The sequence below is a fragment of the Pholcus phalangioides genome, unplaced genomic scaffold, assembly GCF_987345545.1.
Source record: "Pholcus phalangioides strain wild (caught in Gottingen) unplaced genomic scaffold, Ppha-v1.0 ptg000017l_1, whole genome shotgun sequence".
In the NCBI taxonomy this organism is placed as follows: domain Eukaryota; kingdom Metazoa; phylum Arthropoda; class Arachnida; order Araneae; family Pholcidae; genus Pholcus; species Pholcus phalangioides.
In genome coordinates this window covers 66,983,345-67,007,231 of record NW_028301610.1, presented here as the reverse complement: position 1 = coordinate 67,007,231, position 23,887 = coordinate 66,983,345, and the positions used below count along the sequence as shown (strand labels likewise).

The window sequence follows — 23,887 nt, the reverse complement described above, 5'->3', positions numbered from 1 at the left end:
CTAGAGGAGACACAATACAAGTCATCCCTGAATTGACTCTTTATTCAGCGATTCCCTTAACGAATTTCAATAGGATTGATCGAATTTTTATTTCGTCATAATTATATCAAGTTTTTTATTTCGTCATAATTATATCAAGTTTTTTATTTCGTCATAATTATATCAAGTTTTTTATTTCGTCATAATTATATCAAGTTTTTTATTTCGTCATAATTATATCAAGTTTTTTATTTCGTCATAATTATATCAAGTTTTTTTTTTTCGTGATAGTTGCTGTCTTTGGTTTGCTGTACTTTAGACATATATACACTATTTTTCTAAAGTCTGTCTTTTTTGGCGTTTAGGTATTTCTCCTCTCGAAATTCTAAAAAAATACTAGGCGAATCATTCAGAAAAAAAATTTTCGGTCATATAATACCTTACTAGTTGCTACCTGCGGCTTCGCTCTCGTGTAGATATTTGGTAAGCTGAAAATTGTTCGGGGACGATTTCTCCCATATAACATTTGAACTCCTCATGACACCTTGGTGTTGAATTTTCAAAAATCCCCGTCTCTATATCAAAATATAATACTGACCAAATTTTATATTTATAGCTTCAATGGTTTGGACACAGCGATGATTGCCCTCATATAATCTTTGAACCATATCCCCACTTAGGACCCCCTTAGATACAGGGGCCCCCCAGAGAGAATCTGTGTCTGGGGGTTAATCTTTTTTCCGACAGGAGTTTGTAATCCCGGGGGGGGGAAGCTTTTGACAACAATTTAGATGTGACTTTTGTACTGAGAATTTGTGCTGTGACTTTTTTTCCTATATCATACATCACCAAAACTAACTTTGTGTGTGTATGGTTTCATTTTCTAATTTATTTTTTCTCCCAGAATTGCAAAAAAAACCAACAATTTAACCGCATGTCTGGGGGTAGAGGATTACCAACCCGATTACCCCTTCCTTGTGAAACCACCACTGCTTGGATGTTGAATTTTGAGAAATCCCTTTTTAGTGAGTCCTTACATTACAAAACAAAACTACTGACCAAATTTCATATTTATAGCTTCAGCAGTTTCGGCTCGGCGTGATTTCTCTATATAACCCCCTTATGACCCTCAGGGTTTGAATTTTGAAATACCCCTTCTTATAGTGAGTCCTTTCATCATAAATTGAAACTACTGACCAAATTTCATATTTATAGTTTCAGCGGTTTCGGCTCGGCATGACTTCTCTATATAAACTTTGAACCCCCTTATGACCCGTTAGAGGTCCAATTTTGAAAAACCCCTTCTTAGTGACTCTTTACATCATAAAATGAAACTACTGACCAAATTTCATATTTATTAGTTTTCGGTTCGGCATGATTTCAGTATACAACCTTTGAACCCCTTAGGACCCCAAAGTTGAAAAACCAATTCTTAGTGAGCCACATCATGAAATGTAACAACTGGCCAAATTTCATATATTTTCAGCGATTTCGGCTTGGCATGATTTCGCTATATATAATCTTTGAACCCCTTTATGACCCTCTTGGAGGGGGGGGGGGGTCGAATTTTTAAAAACCCCTTCTTAGCGAGTTTTTACGCCATGAAATAAAACTATTGACCAAATGTCATATTTATAGCTTCAGCCGTTTCGGCTCGGCGATGATGAATCTATCCGTCAGTGAATCAGCCAGTCAATGAATCAATCAGTCTGGACATGTTATAGAAATAGGGACAGAGAATAAATAATGCAGTAAATTCACACCATACCGTCACTTTTGGTGAATCATCCTCTAAGATAGCGTGCGGATTTTCTGGTTCCCAAATTCAGCAGTTGTGAATATTGACACTGCACCATCCAAGTGAAAATGCGCTTCGTCTGTTAGAGAGGATATTCCAAGGCCATTCTGAATCGACCTCAACGCGAACTAGAAACTGCAGTGAGAACCGGAGTTCAGCGTCATAATCATGTGGAAGCAACCGCTGCACAAGTAAAAGTTTGTACGGATAATTTCGGAGGATATTCGTATGATCTTATGGACAGTTGAAAGTGGCCTATCCTACACGCCTGACACTTGTGCTACCACGAGAATTTGAAGCTCTGCCCTCTTCCACCTGAAGCGAAACCTGTACTGCGTCTATATAGAAACGGGTTTTCTCCCTCTTCCAGGACGAACAGCCAACGATCCTGTGGTTTCAAATTTCGTTATCATACTCCAAAGGTTTTTAACATTCATTGGACCTTTTCGAATCCTCTTCCAAGTCTGATATTTGCGTAGAGCAGTTACTGCGGAACTGCTGTTTTGGTAAAACCATTTGACCAAGAAAGCACGATTTCGTAAAGTTATCGTCATTGTGAGAAGCAAAAACATTGAGAAACAAGGTCTCCGCGAATGTTTCTAGCTTTTGTACCAGCTGCTGGGTGCCATCACATAAATTTACATGTTTACTACGAGTATTCAAAGTGAAACGCCCTCTGGTGGCGACATGTGCAACTACCCCCCCCCCCCCCCGAAACAAATCCCCATCAGTTCATGAAGTCCTCCACAAAATTTCACACTTTTCTGATGACTGGGTTCGCCTGTAGGCTACTTTAAAATAGGGTTTTTTTAATTATGGACGCTCTGTATATTCACACCAACTCTTATGCGACTTCACGATGCAAAGCGGTCTTTGTTCTAGGGCTCCATTTTTGTAGAAGCAACTGATCTTTCAAATATCGGCTGGAGGAAAATTCTTGTGCTTCTTCAACGGATATATGTAATATTAGACCAGAACAAAAACTGCCCAAATGTGTCTAATCAAATATTCGATCTATTCCATATGCTTATGGAATGCGTGTTATTCAATTTACAACGTACTTTGTATTTCTAAATTCTTGTTTCAAACCTAACACAAACCAACAAAATTTTGTGTTTCAGATAACTAAGAGTTCTCTGAGCTTCAAATTAGAAACCTTTACTTTTTCCTGCACACAATCATGTGATTATACCATTAAATTTTCTAAATTGAGCTGCAACTAGGCCGGTTTAAGCCAATGTATAAATCCGTATGTTCAGTTACAAATAAATTTTGTTAACTAAGTTCCTTGCTTCTAAAAACTCTTGAGCACACAATGATTGTCACATTGTTCAATGCACATATTCATATTTGCTAAATGCATGTTATTTATTATGTATTACTTATCATTAATTATTTATAGGTTACATACACTAATTATCAACATGTTTTCTTTGCCAACCGTGCGCACCGGTTTGGCCCCATAAGGCCGGTATTCACCGACATGGTTTAAGCTATAGTCACAATTTTTTGATAACAGATCGACACGCGCGGATTCGTTAAATTCAGGTTTTCAACCAATGTATGTAGATCTCTTATCCAAAAATTGTGACTACAGTTTAAACCATGTCGGTGAATGCGGCCCTAAGCGAAATAAATGATTGATTGAGTTTATTCGATTATCTCAATTGCTAATGTTTTACGTGTATTTTCTGAAACATTTGCTTTCATCCTTGGTGTTTTCTGCATTATTTTATTCGAGATTCAGTTTTTTTCCATTGCTCTTTCAGTCATTTTTCTCAGAGAGAAAAGCTGCCGCCTTTTCTTTCTGAGCCTTTCCTCTCAGCTGTCCAATATCATGTACACGATGTTGGGCTCTGATATGAAAATACTTTGCAGCAGACAGCTGATTCATGCTAACATTCAAACCTGATGAATAATTCGTTTATTTCTAGTGATTCATAATGCGCTCGTAAACTGTAAACGATTTCCATACACCTGTGGCTTTTTCTTTGTTATTTATAGAAATACAGACATTCATAAACTTAGGGAAATTGAAAGTTTGCAGATTTTGTATATGTTAGCATTAACTTTCATTCGATGAAAGTAACATTTCAAGCAGCATTGTTCAAACAACATTAAGCAACATTTGCTTGAGCAACGAATGATAGGGATTTGCCGACTAAAGGAGAAAAATGTTAAGACACGGGGTGGGCAGAGTCCGTAGAAACGTCAAAAATTCATAAAACCGGAAAAATAACCGAAATAAAAAACAGTTTGTTGGAATAACATCGCTAGGTGGCACTTGTAAGAGCGATTTCGGTGGAAATATGCAAATGAGACGCTTATAAGAACTTGCGTTCCTAATCCACAATCAGTTCACCGTTGTAAACCGTGTATGTGGACCTGCTGCATTCTGCCGTAGCTGGATTTGTGACTCACCTGTGGTGGTGGTTATGTGGAACGCATACTGCTATAATAAGTGATTTGGAGGCATTCTGTTCGTTATTTGCACATCTTTTCTTTGACTTGTGTACGTCAGCGGCACCTATCGGCTGTTTTTTTCACCTATCTTTTTTTTCGTCTTAAAAAAGTCTCCGTGACCTAGCAATGCTAACCCTGCAAACCGTTTTTTTATTTCAGTTATTTTTCCGGTTTTCATGGATTTTTAAAATTTCTACGGACTTTTTGCCCCCCCCCCCCCACCCTGTATATAATCACATACAAATACGAATCCTCGGAGTGAAGGATATTTATAAAAAAATCGGTTGTGCGTGTCCGTGTATTGCATTTTTTTTTCTGTAAATTTGCGTTCGTCAGCCGTAATGAGCCTTTGAAGTGCAATTCTCAAGCCATATCACGGCTACAACGAATTAAATTTTCGTTAAGTGTCCAAGAAAAATAATGTGCAATGTTCTTAAACTATCATCCTACTATGCAGGATTGATTATAACCCTCTAGGATCGAAAGGCACATCACATTGCAAGAGATCGAATTTGATCGTTGAGCCACCATGAGTTACCAGAATGTATGTAGTTACAACGAAGGTATTAAAAAATATTTGAGTTAACTTTTTGAGAGCCTCTCAAGTTGAACTTTTTATTTTAATGTGAATACATCTTTTAAAAATTGGCTGCCTGACCGAACCGACTGTGCTACCAAAAGTTTAGCATAATGTAACGAGAAAAACTGCAAAGTTATTTGAGCGCTCAATATCTAAAAAAGTATACAACGTATACTCTTATACAACAAAAGTATAAGAGTTTTTGGTGTCTTCGAATGGATCTCCTTCACACAACTCTAGCCCTTTACCTATGAATGGGAATACGTCTTCACGTTTGGGTACCAGACTGGCTGTACTATACCGTAAGCAAATCATTTCACGTTATATCTCGAGAAGTACATAGTACACAGAAAAAGCCACAGGTATCTATGGATAGATCTAGTTTATACAAGTTCAATTATAACATATTAATGTGAACACTTCTTGGAGTTAGGTCACATAATTGATTTGTAACGAAAAACATAAAAGACATAACTTATTCATGTTAAACATGCGTCGATAACATCCCCCCCCCTTCTTTTTTTCCATTGTTTGTCAAATATCGAGAATTCTTTCATTAAATCGATCGTAGAATTCCAATGATTATTACATGCATCCGCAGACACATACACGTCTTAACACCAACATCCAGCAACGTCTCCTTTCCATAGGCTTATCTGTCAGTTTTCACGTTTTTAAGGGGTCTAAGATGAGCGCAAAAATCGTATTTTAGTCTGTATTTCATAAAAAAAATTATAATCAGTTCGATTTCGTAATGATTTACCAAAGTGAAAGTCATTATTTCCTGAAAAAAAAGTAATAATGTTTTTGTTCTTAGGAAATCGACACACCATCAATCGTGATAATTTCATTTCCACCCTTATAGACAAATGTGATAAAATAATTCCTAATAACAGTAGGAAATAATTTCTGTTTTCCAAAAAAGAAAGAAAGTCGAGATTTACTTTAGGTTTATGAAAACTTTCGAAGAAAAACCTAGTATTTTCTTATATACACTGCAGATACAACTTAACAATTGCTGGTTGGGTCGCGATCAGAATGTCGTTACCTGGTAAAACGATTAACAATGATTTCCAGTTATCGAAGGAAAAGGTGGTTACATCATCAGCAGCGATGCGAATCCATCCCGGCCTCCAGTAACACGGAAAACGTTTGAAGGAAAACGTTTCGAAGCAAAATCGACGTACGTACAACCGAGAGAGTATTACTTTTTATTGAATTTTTCCAACATATCACAAAAATTGAGTAAATAGGAAAACGTGTATTTAGCAACTGTGCTACCAATAGATAAGATTCATTTATTTAAAAAAATCAACGAATCTGGATATTATGCCGAGGTGAACAGGAAAAAAGCGTCATTGATCTCCACCGAGAATCGAACCCAGAACCTCTTGCACCCTGGCCAAGCGCACTGACCATTATACCATAGAGAGAGACAGAGAGGGAGACGATCCTTTTTTCCGTTAAAACACGCACAGTTGCGTTACTTGCCGAGTAAAAAGCTGAAGTTAGAGGCTACAGTCTCTACTCAACAAGTAACAAATACAAATACAAATACAACGCCACAACAGGCAAAATGCCCAACGAGGTGGCTGATAAAAAGATGCCCATAAAAATATGGATGTCATATGTTTCAAAAATACAGCAACCCCATTAAAAATGCAATTAACACAAATTATAAACAATATATACACATGATAAAATATTATACAATGCCCATAAAGAATACTTATGGTTGTCTTATTCTAAGAATGGATAGCTTCTCGATTTACCCCAACATGTTTATCGTATTTCTTTTTAAACGTGTCAATTGTGTTACAATTTACTACCTCCGGGGGTAAGCTATTCCATTTATTAACAACCCTATTAGAGAAAAATTCCCTGCGACACCATAACCTTGCATTGTCCCTCACCAATCGATACTGGTGTCCCCTTGTAAAAGCAGTCGATTGGCGGTGTACTAAAAGTTCATGGTCCATCCTATCCATCCCATTGAAAATTTTGAACACTTCGATCATATCTCCTCGACTCCTGCGTTCATCCAATGTAAACATATTCAAAAAATGAAGTCTCTCTTCATAACTCAAGGCCTGTGTGCCAATAAGGACACGCGTAGCTCTTCTCTGCACCCCTTCAATCAAGTCTATGTCCCTCTGTAGGTATGGTCTCCAAAACCTTACCGCATACTCCAGTCCAGGACGAACTAAGCCTCGAAAAAGCGGAAGAATGACTTTAGGAGAACGCGAAGAGACCTTTTTGAAAATGAGACCAAGCATTCTATTCGCTTTTTTGACAACCGCTGAACAATGTTCAGAAAACTTAAGTCGCTCGTCAATGAGAATTCCCAAATCGGTGACTCTAGTTGCATCCGGGATAGTGACACCATTCAACTCGTAAGAGAACCGTGGGTTGTTCGAACCAAAATGAGCGACCATGCACTTATCTACGCTAAACGTCATGCTCCATTCATTTGCCCATGCTGCAATCTTGTTTAAGTTGGTCTGGAGCAACTCCCTATCGCTTTCATTCCCGATTACCCCCATTAGCTTCACATCATCTGCGAATTTGCTAGTAATTCCATCGATACCCTGATCGAGTTTGTCGATAAAAAGTGAAAAAAGTATGGGGCCAAGGACACTTCCCTGAGGAACTCCACTTGTGACGTCTGTCCAACCAGAGAATTCCCCGTTCACCATAACTCGTTGCGACCTATCTCTTAACCACGATTCTATCCAATTCAGCAAGTTGCCCCCTATTCCAATCTCGTGTAAACGCTTCAAGAGTTTGCCATGTTGTACCCGATCGAATGCCTTCTGGAAATCAAGGTAAACAACGTCGACATTTTTGCTCTTACCCAAAGCCTTAGTCACGTAATCATAGAAGCAAAGGAGGTTAGTTACACATGACTTCCCCTTCCTGAACCCATGCTGATTATCCGACAATACATTATTCTCGTCTATCCACTTCACAAACTGCCTTTTGATGATAATTTCCAAAATTTTCGAGAGGGAGCTCGTCAAACTCACTGGACGATAATTAGACACCACTTCTCTACTACCCTTCTTAAATATCGGAACAACGTTAGTCAGTTTCCAATCTCTCGGGACGATACCCTCAGCAACACTACTCCTGTATATCTGTGCGACTGGCCCCAACAATTCATTAGCACCTTCCCTGAGAACCCTGGGATAGATATCATCTGGCCCTGGTGCTTTGCTTGCACATACATTTCTTAGAAGATTTAGGACCTCCACGTCTTCTACTTGAATATCGTTGAGGGTTTTATTACCCCATGCAACACCCGTATATCGAATATCATTATCTCCATTAAAAACCGACGCGAAAAAGTCATTGAAAGCACTACACATGCCTACATTGCTCTCTACCTTAGAGCCTCCTATCGAGAGGGGACCAACTGTCCCCTTACATCCATTATTGACGTATCGAAAAAATGATTTTGGGTCAGAGCCAATGTTATCTGCCAACTTAGATTCAACTTGCTTTTTACTATCCCTTATCGCTTTCTTCAACAGTCTTCTTTTATCAGTAAACAATGATAGGTCACCACGTCCACTTTTATACTCTCTGAATGCTCTTTTCTTTTCAAGATAAAGGTTCCGCACGCTATCCGTGAACCATAGAGGGTGTGATGTACAAACACGCTTTTTTCGAACAAAGGGTATGACGTCGTGCAAAACAGAGGACAGCTTCGTACTAAATTCTTCCCATTGACTTACCACCCCTACTGATTCCAACCGGTCTTTGAAAACTTCCGCTAACCTTCCTCTCAAAACATCAAAGTTAGTTCTCCGAAAACAAGGAACCAGTCTTTTGTTATCAACCTTACCCGAGGAAAAGTTACAGTGAAATCTGACGATACGATGATCACTGGAAGAAAACTCTTCCCCCACCGAAACATGTTCAACTAGATCCTCAGAACTAGTAAGAACTAAATTCAAAATAGCAGTACCCCTTGTGGCTTCTGATACATGCTGATACAAAAAATTTTCGAGCACCAACTTAAGAAAGTCTCTTTCATACTGATTTCCAGATGAAAGGTTCTCCCAATCAATACCCGGGTAATTGAAATCCCCTAGTATGAGAACCTTCTGTCGCTTACACATGTAGGAAATTTCATCATGCATTTTGGCAATGTAGCTTTGATCCCTATTCGGTGGATTGTAACAAACCCCAACAATAAGTTTATGACGTCTTTTGCTCTCAAGTTCAACCCATATGGTTTCAATATCACTTCTCTGCACGTTACACTCTCTAGCCTTCAAACAGGATTTCACGTATATCAACACTCCACCCCCTTTCCTATCAGATCTATTTCTCAAAAAAGTATCGTATCCTGAGATGTGTAAGAAAGATTCATCCCCATCGTTTGCCCAAGATTCTGTAATGGCTATAAGATCCAAGCCCTCCACAACTATCATAGTTTCTAAAAAATCTTTCTTATTACCCAAGCTCCTGGCATTTATTAACACACATTTTAATTTGCCCGGTGGTTTGTTGTCAATCGAGAAGCCATCCAAGTCAGAGGTGGGTAATTTCAAGTCAGTACTGTTGTGATTATCATTAACTAACCCGCATTCCCGACTACGTGGTCTGGGAGTAAAAAACCTGACCTAAGACTATCGTAAACCTCCCAGACCCCTCTCTTATTTAGATGGATCCCATCCGAACGAAGCCACCTATCGGTAAATGCGGGAAGCTCCAAGAACGTGACCCCAAGTGAGGAGCAAATGTCCTTCAGGCCTATATTAAATTGGTGGATCCTACTCCTATATCCCCTACTACCCCTTGGCAGCACTGGAATCACTGCCACATCTGAACCCCCCTCCCTAGCGGATAATAGTAAATCCCGGTATTCTGACAGAGACTCACTAATATTCGCTCCTACCTGATTTGTTCCCACCCACAGAATCACCCGCAAGGGCAGCTTTCGGCGATGAAAAACGGCTCGAACGTTGCCAATCTTCCCCCCAGGAAGACAACAGCGCTCGAAACCCCGAAAATCCCTACACACTCGGTTCCCAAGTTCCCTAACCATAGAATCGCCGATGATTAAACCCCTATCACTATCCCCCTCTACCTCATCCACGACCACCCATTCGCCCTCTAAAATGTCGTTGTTCGTGGAGATTGCTTCTTCATCAACAGGTGGCTCGACGACCAGAGGCTCCGTTATAACCGGGCCCTCTAGCACCCTAACTTTTTCCCGTAAAGCTTCAACTGTTCGTGTTTTAAGGGAAAAGGATCATCTCTCTACGGTATAAGAGTCAGTGCGTTTGCCCGGTATGCAAGAGGTCTTGGGTTCGATTCCCGGTAGAGAGAAGTGACGCCTTTTTCCTGTTCACCTCGGCATAATATCCAGACTACCTATTTATTTCATGTATCTTAGCCGAGCAAAAATTCCTCATCCAAATCAACTGTTATATTGCGATTTAAGTTACCAATTATACTTTCTATTTATTTAAGACTTCGTACTAGGGGCGGCCGTGAAGAGAAGGGGAAATTTTCCCTACCAAAATGGAAGAGGTGGTACAACCCAGAGTCCGACATTTATCATTATCAACTATAGATCTCAATAAACACTAGACACAAAGAGTCAAGTCCACACTGAGGAAATTTAAATCCAGACATTTTAATAACAGAAAATCATTATTCAGAGAATTTAATGGGGATCCCCGTGATAAAATTAACATCAATTATGGGGTAGAACACCTCCATCGCCTTTGTCGACATGAAAAATTTGGGGCGTGAGCGGTTAAATATGTTAAGGGGGAAAGGCCTCGATTTGAAATCAATTATATCGCGAGAGAGACCTTAAGATAACAGGGAGGTGTTTTCGGGAATAGATAGAAAAGGGATCTGTAAATGGGCCCCAGGAGGATAGATCATAGGATCTACTTACGTTTACGACAATGTCAGTCTCTGGAATCCGGGAGAAGGCACTACACTGACGGACGGTTCTCCGGACGAACTGATGTTGACTAGAGGTGGCCCTGTCGGACCAGTTTCTCAGGTGAGCACCTTTTCGGCTTCTGAAGTGGCACTGAAGGATTCTGCAGGGCGGATGACTGCGATTCTTTCATTAGGATAGTTGACAGTGGAGGAGCGGTCCGTCGGATGGAACGATGTCGACGAGAGGTGGCTCTGTCGGACCAGCTTCTCAGGTGGGCATCTTTTCGGCATCTGAAGTGGCACTGAAGGATTCTGCAAGGCGGATGACTGCGATATTTTCATTAGGATAGTTGACAGTGGAGGAGCGGTCCATCGGATGGAACGATGTCGACGAGAGGTGGCTCTGGCGGACCAGATTCTCAGGTGGGCATCTCCTCGGAGCGGGGATGCGGCGCAAACGCCACGTAGTAAGTCGAGAGTTCGCCTTCTCTCTCTTCCAGCGAAAACTCCGGGGAAAAAAGCCTCGAGACCCCTTTCCGTGAGGTATTTATGTCCTCCGTAGCTCTCTCTTCGTCCGAGTTCTTTCTGGATTCTCGTAGGTGGCCGCACCTCACGTGATCGTGACGACGGCTGTAATCTTCTTTTTCGGCCCAAAAGCCCGCGAAAAACCCGTCACCACCGGTGCAGGTTCGGAATATGAGTCATTCCAGAAGGAGAAAAGGGGGGGGGGAAGAAGGGGGAGAGAGAGAGAGCAAAATGACACTGGAAAGCACGATCCAACACGTTTAACATAGGATAAAAGAATTCCAAATTATAGAATTTTCGGTTGAAATCCCCGGTCGATTGGCTTGCATTTCTGAATTTATGTACCGACGAAAAATATCCTATCTATTGACGTGTCTTGTGTTGAGGAACAAATTGAAACGCCGAACGTTGGGGTTTTAATTATTGTCCGTGGTCGTACAACACCCGGCGCTAATTAAGCCAATTAATTAATTTGAAAGGTTTTCTACGGCGAAGAATTACATACCTTAGCGGGGAAAATTAAGGGATACATGTGTAAGGATTTGATCCAAGACAAAGATGTTTCACATTCCACCACTTCCGTGGGATATATGTATATAAAAAACATAATAATAATCTCTAACAATAATTAATAATTATATGTAGTGTTTTTCATGTGGAATTTTGTGTGTGAGAGTGTAGGTGTACAAGTGGTATTACAAAATCACTTAACTTTCAAAATACTAATAATAATAATCGCCACCTTACATAACATTTATCCCATTCTCCATAACACAACGAACGTGTAAACATAAGCCGAAAAGTAAATACCAAGTGCGTTTGATTTTTGTGGATACGCGTCATGTATGACATCATCAAGAGGAGAGATAAAAGAATTGTAATGTAAATGGGTGAAGAGAAGCCAGTTGAAAACACATTTCCGGTGTGATTATGGCTTTGACTTGGTCGAGAGATCTTCTGCGCAATGACATCTTTTTTTTAATGAATGAAATGGAAACACAGGCTATCGAGTTGTAGTTCCTAACATTGAACTTGACACCAGAATTGCGTTTCTTTCTGTAAGCAATCAATTAATTAATAGGGTTAACGAGTGTACGCTATCGTTTTTCACCTATCGGATGCGTCACTACGCCACAATAATTATTGCCATTTCTACGAGTTATTAATATGTTAATGATATATTTCTTTCAATCTTCATCAAGACGTACTGTGTTTCAAGTTTTTAATTTATATACAATGGAACTTCGGTTAACGAGCTGAATTCGTTCCGGCAACGTGCTCGTTATTCGAATCAAACTTCCCCATAAGAAATAATGGAAATTCGCATAATTCGTTCCACAATTATTAATTCACATAAAAGTGACTAATAAAAATGGCTTCATTCAATAATACAACATAATAATAAACTTATTCTTTTTGTCCGACTTTGAAAAAAGAACGTATCTAATGACACTTGTTTTTACCTCCTTTTAAGGATTTCTCAAAAATGGGGAATTTGCATTTTTCTTGGATAGATTCATTTCTCGCACACTTGCTACAGTTTTATTTTACGGGTTCTTTTCTACAGAACTTTGCACAGATTCCCGCATTTTACACATGTCTAACCTTATTTGAAGTGAGGCACTTCTCTCTTCCTCAGAAAACATACCCTTCATAAGATCTTGCTGTTGCATGCAATGGAGGTCCATCAGTTTGTCTACAGTCATCTCCTGGCCAAGCATAATTTATAAAAAAAAAAACAACTTCAAGCACTCATACGCGTGGTTACAATGCGCCATCTAGTAGTGTAGTTGGATGAAATAAAAAATTTTATTTCATCCCATAAAAAAGAGTATATATTTTAATTATTTTTAAATATTCTAAATAATCAATTTTTTTTTCAGCAGCAAAATTTTCCTCTTTTTCTGCAGATAATTTTTCATATTTCACTTGAATTTCAAAATATAGCCTACAATTTTTACTTCTTTAGGTAACTTGTGGAGAAACACCTGTATTCACTTTCTGTGAAATGATAGAAAAAAATATTTGATTTTGGCGTTTGCGGCACAATAAATTTTCGAAAATAATATTTTTGGGACAAAAATGTAAAACCATAGTTGTGTGTCAGTTGACGCGTTTGCATTGAAAATTATAAGGGGGTAGAGACTTGGAAGATGTAGATTGACTTCCAAAACGGAAACTTGACTCGTTCAACTGAAACACTTTTATACACACGTGACAGCCATCAGATCATCATCAGCATCAAGTGCTTTCGGACGTCATCTCGGCAAAGTTGATGGTCTGTTTCCTGCCGAATCGGGAAACTATCGTAACAAATAAGAACAGCGTAAATATGAAAGAAACGGCGCTTCTCTCTCTCACACACACACACACTCACTCAAAAAAAAACGCGTTGTTCTTCTATGGGTTTTGTTCTGAAAACAATACTGGTAGATGCGTGATAAATATTGGAAAAAAGGGTTTTTTTGTGTCAGGGATAAACACAGAGGTGAGTGGTAAATTCTATGGATTTTGACCTTGCAAGCAGGCACCGATTTTCGCATGGGCATTCGTCCAGGGTCCCATGTTTCAAGGGGGCCCCCAAACTTATAACAATATATATTTTATTCAAATTTGTATAAATTTTATTTAGTAAAATTTTGAAAATTTAAAGACTTTTTTCCCTAAATCACATCATACTATTTCCGAAGTACCCTTATTAGCAAACCCTATTAAATATCAATTTTAATGTTATACCAGACTCAGACTTTACACAGCATGTACAATGCACCTATTGCAATATTAGCTCTACGACAAAAATATGTTTCGATTTGTCAGTCTTTTGTTCGATTCCTCAATTTCACGTCTTTTGACAGTAAAATTATTTATGAAACAATGACAAGAAAGTTTGCATGTTTGATTAGCATGAAATCCTCAAATCTTCATGAAGATTCTGTATATTTGCAATGCAAAATTTTATGCACCTGATCTTGCAAACATTTTTACAAATTTTCATCCTTGGTACCGGTTGATGACACTATGCTACAAATGTTAAATAACGCTAGAGGTTTAGAAGAGATGTTTCCAAATGTTGAGACGACACTGAATCAGCATTGACAGCATCACCAATATCAAACTGTTCTAGAGAAAGATCATTAAAAGATTGTTCTAGAGAAAGATCTCATTAAAAACGATAAAATTATTAGTTCATTCAAGTGTCATTTACAGAAAAAACTGTCATCTTTAGCTTTATTGTGTATTGAAGCTGAGATAACTCAAATATTCAATTTTGATGACATTATCAATGATTTTGCTTATATAAAAATGCAAAAAAAAAACATTTATTGTAAAATATTTCACATGGAGAATTTTACATTACAGTTCTCATTTAAAATAGTGAATATGCTTTTTGATGTGTTTACAAAAAAAAAAAAAAGCAAAGCAGAAAAACAAAAGTCTACTTCTGTCACCATCAATTGCATTCTCATGTATGGGCCTCGGCCAACATTATTATACAAATAAATAAATAAATAACATGTACTGTATTTGCTGACGTACAAAACCTCTTCGACCACGGTCTAGGGATGCTTCCAATACCTCTTTTGTCCAATGCCCCATCAAGTCAAATTCGGGCCCTGCCTGCAAGAAATTCAACCACACCGATGATTAATTTTTGAACAAACATTGTGCTTTTGTGGAGAATGAACAAACTTGCCTTTTGATGCCGCAATCATAAATGTGGTTTTTGAAACTTTGAAGTGATGAGATTTCTGCTTGTCCGCAAAAGAAACCACAGACAGGATGTGCAACATCGATTGATTGGCATGGTATCTGACCAGGTCGCAGGAAGAATTTGGTAGCAAAAGCTATTACGGTACGAATATTCTCTTGCATTCTTTCTAGTAAACTAATTAATAAATTACAATTTTATGTCCGGGGGGAAGGTGGCAATTTTCTTTCAGTACATACTAGGCTGTAATGCCAGACATGACCCAGGCTCTGTCCCATGAGGGATATAAGCACATTACCCCAAGGGGTTGATCCACGCTGTACATACTAGGCTGGAGCTAGATAAATGCATCCATTTTAGGATTTATTTGTGCTTTGTAGGTGGTGAAAGACAATGTATGAGAAGTAGAAATTTACCCGACACCTTACATGTATTTACCCGTATCACCTTTGTCCACGACTTTAGCAAATATTACGAATTAAACTGAGCTACGATGAAAAATATGGGCATGTATTTAAAAATAGTGTCGGGACAGCAAAATTACTCGAATATCCCTTAAAATGCGGATCATGCGGTAAGACCGTTCAACGCGTGTATTTGACTTTGTGTGGTGAAACAGTGTTCTGATTATGTAATTTTAAAAAAAATTATAATAAAACTATTTCCACACAAAATGTACGCAACGTCAAAAAAAGAGGAATACGGTACTTACAAAAAGAAGTTATATCTGATATAGAGCGAAGTCTAATGCTTTTATTAAGTGAGACGCTTTGATTCACAAATCACTCCAAGGCTCCACGCCTTTAAGACACACTTTTGACACACTCGTGTCAAGGCTAGCCTAATACGTTCCATGGGCAAGTAGTCTTTCCAATACACCATGAGAGTCAAATGTTGGAAGCTAGAAGGTATTGGAAGGCTGGTCGAGTACCTTCCACCAAGTCAAGAAGGAGCTGCCTCCCTTCTCTATTTTCCAATCCATATGGCCACACATTGGTTGAAGAACGCCAACAGTCACAACACGAAGAGTGTTCTGGAAAAACCGGTTTTCTGTTGTTCTTGACAAATATTAGCAAATTCTGTAGCCAGCCTGCTGCTGCTTCTTTGTATCAGGGGAAAACAAATATTTGCGAATGACTATGGGCCATCTTTGACACGAGTATGGCCATGGCTTTAGTTGAAGAACATTTTGGGACTTGGCAATTACGGAGCACGAGAATGTGTCGGCCGTGGTGTCAAGCATCATTATTCACACCATTAATAAAATTCCATCAAGTAATGTTTATGTAAGGATATGTGTATAGCGTTGATTTTATTTTACATAACGTGGTAAGTTGTAATATGTGCTGCATAATTACCAAGTCCCAAAATGTTCTGCAACTAAAGCTGTGGAGCCTTGGAATGATTCGTGAATTAAAGTGTCCAAGTTAATAACAGTATCAGATTGGGCCGTATATCGGATATCATAACTTTTTACGGGTAAAGAATCTCGAGACCTGGGTTCATTTTTTACATGAAATGTTTTTGATGGGATTTATATAAACGCTATACAACGGTTCATTAATCGGATTTATCTTTAGAAGAAAGGGATGTTTTGCGCAACCATTGCCACCGTTCATTGTTTTTTTTTTTTTCTTTTTTCTTTCTTTTTTTTTATTCAAGCATCAAAAGTGTACATATACAATTGATAGAGTATACCCAAGGAGCCAGGAATGGCTCATACTGGATATTTAATACATAGACAAATCGTCTAACAAAGTGAAAATAATACACAATAGAATTATAGGAACGGAAAAAAAGGGGGGGGGGGATTAACAAGATATATAATTAAACAGTGACAACCATGGTGGTGGTGTTTTGAGTAATTAACATGGAGGAAAAATTTACAAGGAAATAAAAAGAAAAGTGCTGAGGACGTGTTTGTTATAAAATCGGACCTATTTTCTGGAATTGGACCTTTCAAGATCTCTTATATACATATATACATAGTTTTTGAAGCATCTGCCAACGATGTAAATTGCACGTTCTTCTTATCGACTTTTGTTGATTTATCTCTTAAACGCTTCATGGAAAGATGCGTCGTAAATAAGTAGAGTTAAGAGACATTGAGCAGTATCTCCTAAAAACGCGTATTGAGCACTTGGTTTGGATGTCAAGCATTAATTTTTTTTTAATTCTCCTATAGCTTTACAGGGCGAATGAGTAGATTGCTTATAAGTAGGTATTACGATGAAGATGATGATATTGCTTTCAGACGCTGCAATATCTGATGTTTAAGTTTCTAACCCTAATCTTCTTTTTTTTCATTCGCGATAAGATAAGAGTCTTGTAATCCTCGGAGATTTGGTGTTGTACCGAAAATAATATTTGGATATTTGTTCGCTTTCTTTCTGGACATCCATCATTTAAAGATAGAAAGATAGCTTGTGTGTGGTGAATATGCCTTTGTCTTGTTTCTTTAATATAAAGTTTTTTCGGGATTCCTGGTGAGATCGGTATGTGTGTGTGGTGAATATCTTAGATTCATTCAATACCGGCATTATTTCAAACATCATTCAGGTACGTTGATGAAAATTTATCGTTTTTCAGTCGTTATTCCATGCTAAAGCTTTACAAATGACTAGCTGTTACCCGCGGCTTCACTTGCGTGGATTTGGTAATCTGAAAATTAATTTGCTTCCTCCATATAATATTTAAAAGCCCCGTGACATCTGTGGGGGTTAAATTTTCAGAAATCCCATCTTAATGGGCATCTACATTATAAAACAAAACTAATGGCTAAATTTCATATTTAGAGCTTCAGTGATTTCGGCTCAGTGATGATTGCTCCATATAATCTTTGAACCCCCGTTACGGGGTGGAATTTCGAAAAATTCCTTTTTAGTGAGTCTCTACATTTTAAAATAAAAATACTTGATAAATTTCGTATTTATAGCTTCAGCGGTTTCGGCTCGGCGTGATTCTCTATATAACTTTTAGACCCCCCCCCAACCCTCTTTAGGAGTGGAATTTCGAAAAAACCTTTTTAGTGAGTCATCATATTTTAGCTTCATCTCTGTGTTTCGGCTCGACGTGATTCCTCTATGCGACTTTTGAAGCCCTCTTATGACCCCCTTAGGAGTCGAATTTCAAATACCCCTTACTTAGAGTCTTTACGTCATGAAGTAAAACTACTGACCAAATTTCATATTATAGCTCCAGCGGTTTTGGCTTGGAGTGATTTTTCTATGCAACCTTTGAACCCCCGCTAGGGGTCGAATTTCTTAAAACATTTTATTTGTCAGTCTTTACATCATATAATGAAACGATTATTTTATAATAATTATTGGTTCTTATTGTGCTCTTATTGGGTTGCTGCATTTTTCGATATAGTTTAGATATGTATTCGACATCCATATTTTTTATGGGCATCTTTTTCATCCACCTCGCTGGATATTTTGTCTGTTGTGGCCTTTGTATTTGCATTGACCAAATTTCATATTATAGCCTCAGCTCTTTCGGCTCCGTATGATTTCTCTATATAGCCTTTGAATCCCCTTATAACCACCTTAGGTGTTGAATTTTGAAAACCCCTTTCTTAGTCAGTTTTTACGTCATAAAATAAAACTACTGACCGAATTTCATATTTCTAACTTCGGTGATTTTTGCTCGGTGATGACGAGTCAGGAAATTAGTCAGTCAAGACATGTAATTTCATACATATAGGTTAAAAATCGCGATGAGGGATGTTCTTTGTTATTTGTCGAAATTTTTTGTGTTTTTTTCACACGAGTTCTATAGTTACTATTAACTTTTTCTGTCAGTTTCTAACTTCGAATAAGTTTCATTGAACCGTTCATGAACCATTGTTCGTTGGCTCTTGTTTTTCGCTCAATGCTCACATTTTTTATATTATCCATTACCCGGAACTAATAAAATCAGCCGCTTTATAAAATCAAATGCCAAAAACGAAACCAAATCGGTACCAATCGTAAAATAATAAAATTTTTGTTTTATAAAATCAATACCGCCGCTTTTTTAAAAAAAACGGAAATCAATTTCATATATACAAAGAAATTATGTGCTGCTTGATAGGAAATACAATTTTGTGTTTTATTTGGTTTTATTTTTGAAATCTGGACTTCGTTTTCAATTTTTTTTCAAGTGAAAATTTGAAAAAAATCACAAATAAAATTTAAAGTTGTGTAAAAATTACGAATTTCTTTAGTTTAGTTACCGTATTTCTTGTTCTATCGTCTCCACCGTGGTTTTCACAATTTTAAGAACGTACGTAATTTTGGAATTTTGTGGCGCTCATAGTCACGCGGCACCTACATTAATTTTGTTTTTGAAAATATAATCTTTAGGAAATTGGCCAATAAACAAATTGGAGAAATGGCAAAACTGGGAACTTAGAAAACGGGTTTTCTACTTCTAAATCGGGGAAAACTCCTGTCTATCGCTATTATAGGTAATTAAAGTATTTTTCAAGTACTGTAAAGGGAACTGCAAACGGTCTGTGGTGAAGTCCAATTCAAAAAATTCAATAAATTACTCATTAACACAAGTTTAAATTCATGAATGTAAAATACATATTTTTACTTGATATAATTTTCCTTCAGAAATAAATATTCTAGAAATTTCAGCTTTTGATTCACCGGTTATAAAAATAAGCCGTTTAGTAAAATAAAAATCATCAGGATAACAGTTATTTTAATAATCGGCGGGCACTGTACAGTCAAAACTCGTAAGGGGATCACTCTCCGGAAAGCAAAAATATGACTCGCTAAACGGAGTGAGCCATGGCATCGCTATTCCTCCTCCCCTAATCCATACACGTAAAACAAACTGATCGTTAAACAAACGAGTGTTCAACCTAAGAAGTTTATATAGGTTCATTTCAACAGTTTCATCAGTATATATTCCCCATTTTATTCAATTTTACACTGCTGGCCACCCAAATTGCAACACCAAGAAAGACAAGAGATATCGCAACAATATTTATTTTGTAGATAACATGTTGACCAAGCATCAAATGATTAAATTTATAGGCTTCTGTGAAGTGTGGTTCCTGCCAAAATCAGTACCCAGAGTAGCCGCCATTGTTGGAGATCACCGCTGCCACACGCCTCGGTATTGATTCAAAGAGAATTTGGATGTGTTCTTGGGGTACAGCAGACCAAGCAGCTTCCACGTGTTGCCAAAGTTGATCTGGTGTGGCAGCTGGGGATGTAATCTGGGTCAATCGTTGAGCAACCATGGACCACATGTTTTCTATCGGCGAAAGATCCGGAGAGCGAGCTGGCCAGGGAAGCAATTCAATCTGGCGATTGACGAAGAACCTTTGGACAATGCGTGCCACGTGTGGTCGTGCATTATCCTGTTGAAATATGGCTGTGGGCAAGCCCTGAAGGTAAGGAAGGACAACTGGCTCCAACACCTCGGAGATGTAGCGCTGGCTTTTTAAAGTACCGGCAATGCATACTAGAGGAGTGCGAGAGTGATATCCAATACCGACACATACCATAATACCCGGTGCAGGACCAGTGTGGCGGTGCATAACGCAGCTGTTCAGCATCCTCTCTCCACGGTGTCTCCAGACTCGAATCCGACCATCGTGGTGTTGCAGACAGAAGCGTGACTCGTCAGTAAAGACAATTTCATTCCATTGTGCCGTCCACATCCTTCTTTCATCGCACCATTGGCGGCGGAGACGTCTGTGGTTCTGCGTCAAGGGTAGACGAAGCAATGGACGTCTTGCGGACAGACCACTCTGCTGTAAACGGCGTCGAATGGTACGCGCAGACACTGAATGATGCGGTACAGACTGAATGAGCTGCGCTATGGTTCGTGATGTGGCTGAGCGATCCGTCACTGCCATACGCACAATACGCCTGTCATCACGTGAAGTGGTGCACTGAGGTGGATGCGATCGAACACGTCGGTCCGTCGTACCCTCCTGCATCCAACGATCACATATCCGCATTACAGTTGTTTGGTTTCGTCCAACACGACTACCGATTTCCCTGAAAGATAATCCACAATCTCGGTAGGCCACTATCCTTCCTCTGTCGAACTCGGATACTTGATCAAAAGATGATCGCTGTTTTCTACGAGGCATAATTGATCGTTTTTTTGAAAAAACCACAAGAAAAACACAATTGCCGTACTTCAAATCGTCGAAATCTCCAAGCCTTAAATAGCGCTTTGAAGTGGCGCCACAGGCGCGCGTGATGTGCATCTGCGCTGAAATTCTAATCATTTGCATATCTCACCTCCGCTAATGCATGTTGTAAATTTCATATTATTTGCATGCTTCCTTCAGGGTGTTGCATTTACGGTGGCCAGCAGTGTACATTTATCTTAAGTTTTCCGTCCATCCCACAATCGTAAAATTTCGCTAACGCCAAAGATATGGTCGTTTTGACTACAGTAGAACTTTTCAAGAAAATCAGAGTTTATTAAAAGAAATAAAAATTAAATTTATTCGACCACAGAGAGTTATAATTAGTACTTGGAAGAGTAATCAACTTTGTCCAAGAATATTGAGAAGTCACCAACGAATAAGATAAATACACGAAAAGCTCCTAATGCATTTCGACACACAATGGATATCGTCTTCAGAGGAAAAAATATTTAACCACTAATCACACTGACCGAGGATCCCACTTGGGTTGAATACCAAATCTTAACTCTCGGTTGCTCAGTGGAAAAAAGTACGTCTGTTCACTTCAAACGTCGTGGTCAGAATGAAGATCACCCTACGATCCAATACTCTTACTAAAGATCAAACCGATTCTCAAAATGTTTAACCTAACAACCATAGATGTGACTACTAAAAGCTTAGGTTTCAAGCACCCTAACGATGCTGTACCACAGAATAAACAATGGGGCATTTATTGCATTGCATGTGGTGATTACCGTCTTGGTTATATAGGACAGACAAGGAGATCCATTAAAGCAAGATTAAATGAACACGCTCGTTGTGTTAAGAATCAGGAATGTGAAAAATCGACCATCGCCGCTCACTGTTGACAAGAGGGCAATGGATTTAAATTTCAAAAAGCGAGAGTTTTTCACAGTCAAGTCCACAATTGATTTAAATTTCTACGAAAGCACATATATTCGGGCTTTCGAATACATATTAGTAAACGATTATAAATCTACACCACCGATCGCAACGCCATGGCTTAAATTCATTACGAGTGGGAATTATAAGAAAATTCGAATAGACCAATCAGGCAGCTGCATTAGTATCACACGCATGCTCTCAGCTTCATTCTAACTATGACGTTTGAAGCGAATAGACGTACTTTTTTCCGCTGAGCCAACGAGAGTTAAGATTTTGTATTCAACCCAAGAGGGATCCTCGGTCAGCGTGATTAGTAGTTGAATATTTTTTCCTCTGAAAACGGCACCCGTTGTGTGTTGAAATGCATTAGCAGTTTTGTATTTTTCGTGTATTTGCCTTACATTATAAAAGTTTGATAAAATCCCTTTTATAAAACTTGAAAAATCTAACCAATAGAGCTCATAGGCTACATTCGAGAAAATGCAACCGATAATCTTATTGGTTGAACTTTTCAAATTTTATAAAAGGACTTGGAAAAATTTTATAGTGTAATACCAGCCTTATTCGTTGGAGACTACAGGATGGGCAAAAAGTCCATAGAAACTTTACAAATGAATAAAAACCGGAAAAATAACCGATTAAAAACTGTTTGCAGGATTAGCATCGCTAGGGCACGGGAATTTTTTTAAGATAGGTGAAAAAAAAAACAGTCGATAGGTGCCGCTGACTTACACAAGTCAAAGAAAAGATGTGCAAATAACGAACAGAATGCCTCCAAATCATTTATTATAGCAGTATGCGTTCCACATAACCGCCACCACAGGCGAGTCACAAATTCAGCTACGGCAGAGTGCAGCAGGTCCACATACACGATTTACAACGGTGAACTGATTGTGGATTAGGAACGCAAGTTCTTATAACCGTCTCATTTGCATATTTCCACCGAAATCGCTCTTACAAGTGCCACCTAGCGATGTTATCCCTGCAAACCGTTTTTTATTTCGGTTATTTTTCCGGTTTTATGAATTTTTGACGTTCTACGGACTCTGCCCACCCTGTGTCTTAACATTTTTTTCCTTGAGTCGGCAAATGCCAATCATGCGTTGTTCAAGCAAATGTTGCTTAATGTTGTTTGAACAATGCTGCTTGAAATGTTACTTTCATCGACTGAAAGTTAATGCTAACATATACAAAAACTGCAAACTTTCAATTTCCCTAAGTTTGTGAATGTCAGTATTTCTATAAATAACAAAGAAAAAGCTACATGTGTATGGAAATCGTTTACAGTTTACGAGCGCATTATGCGTTATGACGTCATAATCACTAGAAATAAACGAATTATTCATCAGGTTTGAATGTTAGCATGAATCAGCTGTCTGCTGCAAAGTATTTTCATATCGGAGCCTGGACAGCAGAAAGACTCAGAGAGAAAAGGCAGCAGCTTTTCTTTCTGAGAAAAATGACTCAGGAATGTCAAATATAACCAAAATATCCAATATAAAAGCATATATCACCAGAAGAACAATTATGGCAAGCATAATGGATAACATCGGAGGAAAACTATGAAATACATCCCATAGGAACACCTTCCCTTTTAACGAGACATCCAAACCTATCTACGAGGACCTTCAAGTGACTCAAGTGTAGAGGACTGATATTCATTTTTCACTTTTTTTTATTATTCCTCTTTTAAAAAATCTGATCTGTACGTAGAAGAGTTAATAATTTTTTTTTTAATATTTTATTTAAGTTTTTAAATTTTAATTTACTTGCTTATAAATAAATTTTGAATTGCATTTGAGTTTTATTGATATTCCTGGCTTTATCGTAGTTTTTCCCTGAAAATTCCGAAAGGTTTATACTGTTTGTTGT

At 38.3% G+C, this 23,887-nt stretch overlaps 1 protein-coding gene across 3 annotated transcripts in view; it reads left to right on the top strand.

The window, feature by feature from the left end:
- The window catches only part of LOC149074664 (uncharacterized), a 151,226-nt gene that overhangs the window by 85,486 nt on the left and 41,853 nt on the right, over nt 1-23,887 (top strand). Inside the window, exon 1 of one of the 3 annotated variants that reach the window (XM_089247102.1) lies at nt 17,351-17,523. The exons of the other annotated variants lie outside the window; for them this stretch is intronic. The gene's annotated coding sequence lies outside the window, so the exon portion shown is untranslated. Of the gene's footprint in view, nt 1-17,350; nt 17,524-23,887 lie in introns of those variants that run through there. 3 annotated transcript variants of the gene reach the window in all.